The following is a 7,686-nucleotide window of genomic DNA, read 5'->3' as shown; positions in this document are numbered from 1 at the left end:
GGCCAACCCGTACGCTGACTCTCGGTCTAACATTGGTGTACACTAACCCAAGTAGAGTTTGCGGCTCTACAAGGATCCGAATTCGATTATAACAATAGTGGCATAGCCACGAGGGATAGGCACGACAAAACAAATTAAGGCATGATAACACATCTTTCATTCTCATCAATGTCAGTTTAGGACAATGTCCTTATATTAAAAGAAATCCCACCTCGTAGGTTTAGCTCGATAGAATTCTTTTCTCCTCGTTTATCACGCTGAGAGCGCGAAGTATCACCTTTAAATTAGGCATATCACAAATCAGTTTCAATCATGGATTTCAAATCATGCATGATCTCACGTTTCCCTTTTTCCCATCGATTATTTTCAAAATCATCAATCAAAATCAAAGTATGGTTAGCATATCATTTTTATTCAAATAACAACTCCAAATTCACCATTAAATCGTGTCACGCATGAGTGTTCCACACACACAACATACGCACACGATCATCACACTTGTGCACGCCGACCGAGGCGTGCACACACACACACACGGTCAAAAACACACACACATCCATGCATCCCAAATCTCATCAATTTATTTCCCCGTCACTCATCTAAATGCATGTGGACTCAAGAATACCGATTAATCGGTAGGAGAAGAGAAGATCAATAATTAAAGTACCTTTTCCAAAAGAACGAACGGTAGAAACAAGGAATTAGTCTTGATTCTTCAATAATCTCTTGAATTTCACTTGAATTCTTCTCAATTGATGAAGAAATCTTGAAGAAAACTTGAAGAAAACTTGGAGAAAGTGGGAGAGAAGATTTCGAAATTTTTGGGAGTGGGAGGCGCCGGTTTTGTGATCTCTAGGGTTAGGGTTTCTCTCCTATTTATAGAGTCACAAATAATAATATCCCAATAATTAAATAAATAAAGATTTGGAAGATTTGGTAGAGAATATGGGGAAGTGGCGTTAAATTTGTTGAGAAGTAAGAGGATTTTCGAAAATTAGGCTTAAATAAGTAGCCTATGATTTAATTTGAATATTTCACGGAGCAGAATAAAATAAAATACTCCCCAAATTAAAAGGAGAAGTGGCGTTAATTTACTTCTCTCCACAAAGAATTAAATTCAAATCCTAATTTAATTAGGATATGGTAAGATCTTCTTAGATTTGGCAAGATATGCTAGGATATTTTAGCATATTTATATTTATTCATGGAATAGAATAAATAAGGAATCAATAAAATAACAAATAAATCCTCCCTCCTTTCTAGATGAGATTTTCGAAAATCTCATGAATAACAAAGGTGAAAATTTCAAAAATTCCATGTAGGAATTATAGAGTATTTGGACTTTGGATTTAATTTGGATAATTATCCCGAACAAATAATTAAATCCAAGAAAAAAAATAGGATTTCTTCTCCAATAAATCATGATGGCCGAAAATTCCACATATTTCAATAATGCTTCTATTTAATTCTCACTCATCCCTTAGGAAAATAATTCCCCACAATTATATTACTCCGCATCAAATATTCACATATTCAGATCAATCATCTCTTCACTTCCACTCCATTTTCTCAACGTATTGACCTTTCAACGGCCACATCATTTTTCTACATCTTTGACTATTCCATAGCCACGTCAACATTTCAACAAGTTGACTATTCAACTCAAACTCCATTCTCATACGCAATTAGGTCACAAAGACACTATGCAATTAATCACTCATCAAATAATTCACATATCATAGCATTTAAGGCATTTAATGCAAAAATTTTATAACCCGAAAATTAGGGTTTGAAAAAGTGGGGCATTACACATACGCCCCTGATGTGGGGGCTGAATCTATCAGCTTCAGGATATTCACGAAGGAAAGGAGGATGAGCATCAGAGATAGGGCTGACAATTTTTGATACGACACGATAACACGACAAGGACCCGCACAAAATTAACAGACACGAACACGCACGTTCAGGATTTGGGTCCTTATAGGGTCGACCCAATAAGAACACGAAGATAACGGGTTGGGTCGGTTCGTGTTTGGGTTACACGTCAAGAAAAAAATTTATTTATTATTAATTAAAAATATATTAAACTTTAATTTTTAGTTATTTTTGTTGATTAAAAATATTAAAATTTAATTTTAATTAATTAAAAAAATATTATAATTTAATTTTAATTAATTAATTAATATTATACTTTAATTTTATTAATTAAAATATATTAATTAATTTTTTATTAATTATAAGAAAATATTATGCTTAGATTTAATTAAAAAATAATTTCTTATAATTATATGATTTTATTATATAGATTTAGTAGTCCTATACTTTAAGAAAATAATTAATTTAATTTGGTAATTTATTATTTTATCAGGTATTATATGTTTAAATCGTATAATTACATCATGTTTTGTCGTTATCGTGTCGTGTCAAAGCTAACTTACTATCATTAACAGAGAGTTGACTTTTTTTTGGGTACACGGTAACACGATGATTTTGGGTTGGGACACGATAAGAACCCGTTGGGTCGGGACATGATAAGAACCTGATGATTTTGGGTTGGGACACGATTGGGTTGGGTCGATAATGGGTTGACACGATAACGAACCTACCCGCATAATTTGACAGCCTCAATCAGAGAGTGGTTAGTCAGGCTCGGCCTGTACACTGCGGAGCAGGAGGTGGGTAGAGATGGTCCCAAGAGGCACCAAGGCTTACAAACCAATAGAGTCCATGACCGAATGCATCAGAATTCTTTCCTCCGCCTAGCTCAAGTCTTTTTGGACGTGAATCTGTTATGCCAGGCCAAGACCTTCGCCTCCATTAAAGAAGCTGAGCTATATTTCCTGTGGTATATGATGAAGAAGAGAAAGGTGCATTTAGGATATTGGCTCGCCCGCACCTGTCAGTCAATTTCCAGCAGAGCCTCCAGAAACCTGAGCGACGACCATAGTGGAGAAGATACACAAAATGAACTACTACCCCAACCCAGAACTAGTTGGGTCACAATTCCTTTGAATGTCGATGTCGTGAAAAAGAAAGGTGGTATCGTTAAATTCTATGAGGTAAAGAGACCAATAGCACAACCGATAGGAGCTAACAAGAAGAAGAGCAAAACAAAGATAGTGGAGGTGGTGGCAACTGAGATAGAGAGGGGCTGAAACTGCCCCATCTACTCTGTACACGAAGGATGAAACTGTCGTATCTTCGACATCAGCTGCACCTGAAGTGTCCCCCGAACACACCAGCCTTGTGGAGCTGATGGGACATCAGGATGAGTGGAGGGCCAGGATGGAGGGGCTGGTTGAGAGGATAGCCCTGCATACCGAAAGAGTAGCCCTGCAATCTGAGGCCCAGACACAACTGCTAACATCCAAAACTGAAGTACAGAGAACATGCCATGAGGATGTAAGGACAACATTCTTTGCGGTGCGAGGGATGGTGTCACTTATGGCTCAGGCAGCAAGTGGCCGGCGGGAAGAGAGGATTCCCACCCAGAACAGCTGACTTCAGAAGAGATCACCCATGGAGATGACCCCCCCCCCCCCCCCAATGACCAAGTAATTTAGATTTCTGTTTTAGTTTTTGTTTCTTTTTGTTTTCCATACACTTAGCCTGGTGCCCAGTCTAAGTGTGAGAAGTTTCGTATATATACGTGTTTTGGGTGTTTTCCTCACACTTAGCCTGCTCCCCAGTCTAAGTGTGAGAAGGTTGTGTCTTTGTTGTGTTTCTGTGTTTCATGTGTTGCAGTCTCCCACTTAGTCCGATGCTCGGTCTAAGTGTGAGAAATTTGTATTTGTTAGCTCAGTTTTTTGTTTTTAGGATGTTTATATTTGCCGCACTCACTCCTCTTTTTCCACTTTATCCGGCTAGCTTGAGGGCAAGCTAGGATAAAGTGAGAGGTGGGGAGTAGTGCGGAGTATTTCGACAAAAGCATGACTTGACTTACTTGTGTTTACCTTCCCTACCTGTTTAGTCAACTTGATCAGCTAAACAAAGCATGCCGAATCATAACTTGATTAGTTGTTAGGTCAGTTAGTAAGGAGTGAGTCATATAAGCGAAGCATGTCGAATCAGTCCTTAGTCCAAGTTACCCTTTGAAACCATGAATGAGCTGACAAAAATAGAAGGCGTAAAACCCTTAGCAAGAGTGAACGAAGAAAAAAATGCATGTTGATTTGTGAGACCCCTCTTTCTTAAAAAGTGAGTTGAAGTCGATCTAGACGAAGTAAGAACGATGGTAAAGCCCAGATTTTAGCCAACAGTGAAGCCCTCTAAAAGTGAGTTATAAGCCAGAGTAGAATACTTTCTACTAAACACAAAGAAAAATATACAGTGGCTACCACTTGATGTGAGAGGGAAGTGACAAGGCTAGTGAAGACTAAAGGCATTAGGAAATAACCAGTTGGGCCTCTTTCTTTTTGAACCAGAAGAACCCGCCTCATTGTAAGGGCACCCCTTAGTTACCTAATTTGAGCATGCATTATTAATTCCTCTTCTTTCGAAGCCACATGCCTCCATACCATGTGAGTGAGGGGATAGAATGGAACAACTAACCAAATTGGGAAAAGGGGATAAGAAAAATAGCCACAACCAGGCTGGTAAAGTAGGAAGAAAAAGAAAAAAGGCAGGCGCTTATAACGTGACCCAGAAAAAGAGAGAGAGAGAGAAATAGTAGATTGAAGGGCAAGAAAATTTTGTAAACTGGCCCTCGAAAAATAAAAGTTCCTATATTTTGTTTAGGCAGCAAAGGAAAATGATTTCACTTGTAATACCCCGTATCTTTTTAAAAATAAAAATATTATATGTTTGGAATTTTCAAAAGGATTTTTGAATTTTAATTTGTCAATTGATTATTGTAAAGGTTTTGAACTAATGAGTTTGTTTTCAAAATGTTTTACAGGTTGTCCGACTAAGACCGAGGATTCGCCCTAGCAAATTTATTAAGGTTTAAGTGTTTATTTTTTTATTAAATTGATTTAAGAGATTTGAAAGGAAAGTAGAAAAATAGAGATTTTGATTAATGTCTCTCATAATTTAATATTGCTTCTATGTGTCTGTGTTAATTATGTTTAAATTATATAATTGTGTGTGTATTATGCCTTGATGAAAAAAAAGAAGAAAGAAAATGGAATGAGAAACTAAATCCTTTTCCTAAATCCAATCACACGTTTCATCTAGAAGACTCTACACACACTTATGCTACACAACTCTAGCACCGACATACACACACTAAATATCTCTCTCAAGCTCTACCCTCTCTGTACACACATTACACCTACTAAACTCCCACATACAGCAGCAATCGAAGAAGACGGATTTCCCCAAGACCGCCATCTACTGCTCCTCCGGCGGCCGTGGTCGCCGGCCATCGGCCCTCTCCTCCTTGCTCATAGCTTCTTCCTCTCCATCTTCTCCAACCTCCATTATTAGATTTCAATGTTCAAGCTTTGTTTCCCCAAACTCATTTCTTGCAATTTAAGGTAGCAATTGAATTCCTCTCTGGATTCTCTCACTTCCTAAGTTGATATTTGTGGATTTGAATACAAGCTTTATGATTTTGGTTGTCAATGTGTAAAAGTGAGAATTTTTATGTTTTTGTCTAAAATTGGGGATTTTAGTTATTTTGATTAGTTTAGCTATTTTTTTCTGTTTGATTGTTGAGGTGGAATTGTATAAATTGATAGCTTGAGTTAGAACTTTGTTTTAGTTAGTAGTATGATTTATTGAAACCCTAGAACAAAGTGGGTGCTTAAATTTGATTTTGTTGGTCCATTTGAAGCTATACTTTTATTTTAGAACTAAAGAATTGAACTTTGGAGTAAAGCTTTTGATTGTCAATAAGTACACTGTTTAAACAGTAGGTTTCGGGGATTATTTGACAGACCAAAAGAGTTCATTTTCGGCTCATATTTTACCAGAAGTTATCCTTAGATGTCTTCTACAATGTCACCAAAATTCAGCTTCAACCAAGTTCATATGGATTTATTATGAATTTTCTAAAAGGATTGCCCAGTTTCTGGCTGGTTCTTGAAAATTATTCATATATCCTAAACGAAATGGAATTTCAAGCTCAAAATTTATCCTCATAAACCTAACTGTAATATGTTTCTTTTGCAATTGGTTTTGTTGATTTTTGACTTACGAGTCAATCGGAATGATTTTTCTAAGTTAGTGCTTCCTGCCACGTTTAGTAACTGAAAATCGTAAAAACATGATTTTGTTATTTCCTTTTTGAGTAATCTATTGGAGTGAGATGATTATGAACTTGAGATATGCTTTAAATAATGATGTAGGGAGGATGTGTGATTTTTCTTGGAATTGTCTAATACCATTTTGTATTGTTTTGTGGTTTATTTCAGTTGATCGTACGAGTAGTTGACAGCTTTTATACTTGATGGTTTGTTTGGATTTATTGTTGTAGTTTATTAAAATGGAGTGTGTTGTGAGTTGAATGAAATTGTGTAGGTGTTAAAGCTTATGTTAATTTTTTTGTTGGATAAAAGAATTGCTTAAAAGTGGATTATGATTCCTTGTTTTATTTGGAAGTTATTTTGCTATGCTTGATCGGTTATGTGTTTTAAAATAGAAGATTAAGTTGTTCCAAGTTTAAAATGAGTTTAATTTGTCAAGTCTAAGTTTGAGAGTTTAAAGACTAAGTTTAAATGCTTAAGTGCTAGGGGTGGCGCATCCAAGGCTCGAGGATGGACAACCTAAACCAAGCTTCAGGAGGTTATTTCGAATTTCTGCTTTCGAGGTGGGGTTTACTTTATCTGTAAGCGTGGTGGTTACATGGTTTTAATCATTGTTGTGTCGTGCGTCATTCATATGAGCTTATGGGCCCACGAGGGGTCAGATCCACGAGGGATCATATGGGTCGCTGATAGCCCACCAATAGCCCACGAGGGGTCAGGTCCACGAGGGACCGAGACTAGTCTCATATAGATGTCAGCAAAATTGAGATGGTTCATTATGTTGTGATTCATTACACAATTGGTTATAACTGCTTGCAACGTATTCCCCACTGAGTGTGCTTGCATACTCACACCCCCGTTATTTAATGTTTTTCGGGTTAAGGAGTCGATGACGGGGCAGCTTTCAACGTGGTCCACAATCTCCCAGCCGCTATGTTTGACTAGTAGACCCTTTGGTATTTGGGTAAAAGTGAATTGTTTGGAGAGTAAACTTGATAACTTTTATGCTACTATATTTTGAATGATGTAGGTTTCAATCCGATTAAGCAGGATATTTTATTTTGGTTGGAATACTGGATGAAGTATCTATATTTTTAACATAGTGATACATTTTGGTTTAGATATCTATATACACATGTTTCAGATGTTGGAAAAATATTCTTATTAGTGTTCTTTAAATTGTTTTATATATATAAAAAAAAAAAATATGTCAATGATGATTTTCCTTTTAAGTTTATAAAATTGTTTCCGTTTTTCTTATTTCCATTTAAATTCTGAATTTTAAAAATAAAATAAATTAGCATTTTAGTATTTTGGTAGCGTCACCCGTTTTAAAGAGTTCGGGGCGTTACAGTAAGTCTCTAGCTAACCGATTATACATGAAAAGAAGGGTATATTCCTATTGTTTCTCTAGTGATAAATCAATTCTTGAGCAGCTGGAGGGATTTAATAAGGCTGTAGATGACAATCATAATACATACATTCTAGTTTATGTAAG

General features: G+C 36.4%; 1 long non-coding RNA gene across 4 annotated transcripts in view; it reads left to right on the top strand.

Annotated features, from left to right (window-relative positions):
* The window catches only part of LOC125221648, a 12,853-nt gene extending 5,594 nt beyond the window's left edge, over positions 1 to 7,259 (top strand). For 3 of the 4 annotated variants that reach the window (XR_007176396.1, XR_007176399.1, XR_007176397.1), the window contains 2 exons: positions 6,675 to 6,751; positions 7,072 to 7,259. This is a non-coding gene — a long non-coding RNA (uncharacterized LOC125221648). Of the gene's footprint in view, positions 1 to 6,668; positions 6,752 to 7,071 lie in introns of all 4 variants that reach the window. The other variant, XR_007176398.1, reaches the window with a different exon arrangement.
* Positions 7,260 to 7,686: the final 427 nt, after the last annotated feature.

Source organism: Salvia hispanica, chromosome 4 (genome assembly GCF_023119035.1).
Source record: "Salvia hispanica cultivar TCC Black 2014 chromosome 4, UniMelb_Shisp_WGS_1.0, whole genome shotgun sequence".
NCBI lineage: Eukaryota > Viridiplantae > Streptophyta > Magnoliopsida > Lamiales > Lamiaceae > Salvia > Salvia hispanica.
The sequence above is the reverse complement of the archived record's forward strand: the minus strand, read 5'-3'. Positions and strand labels throughout refer to the sequence as shown.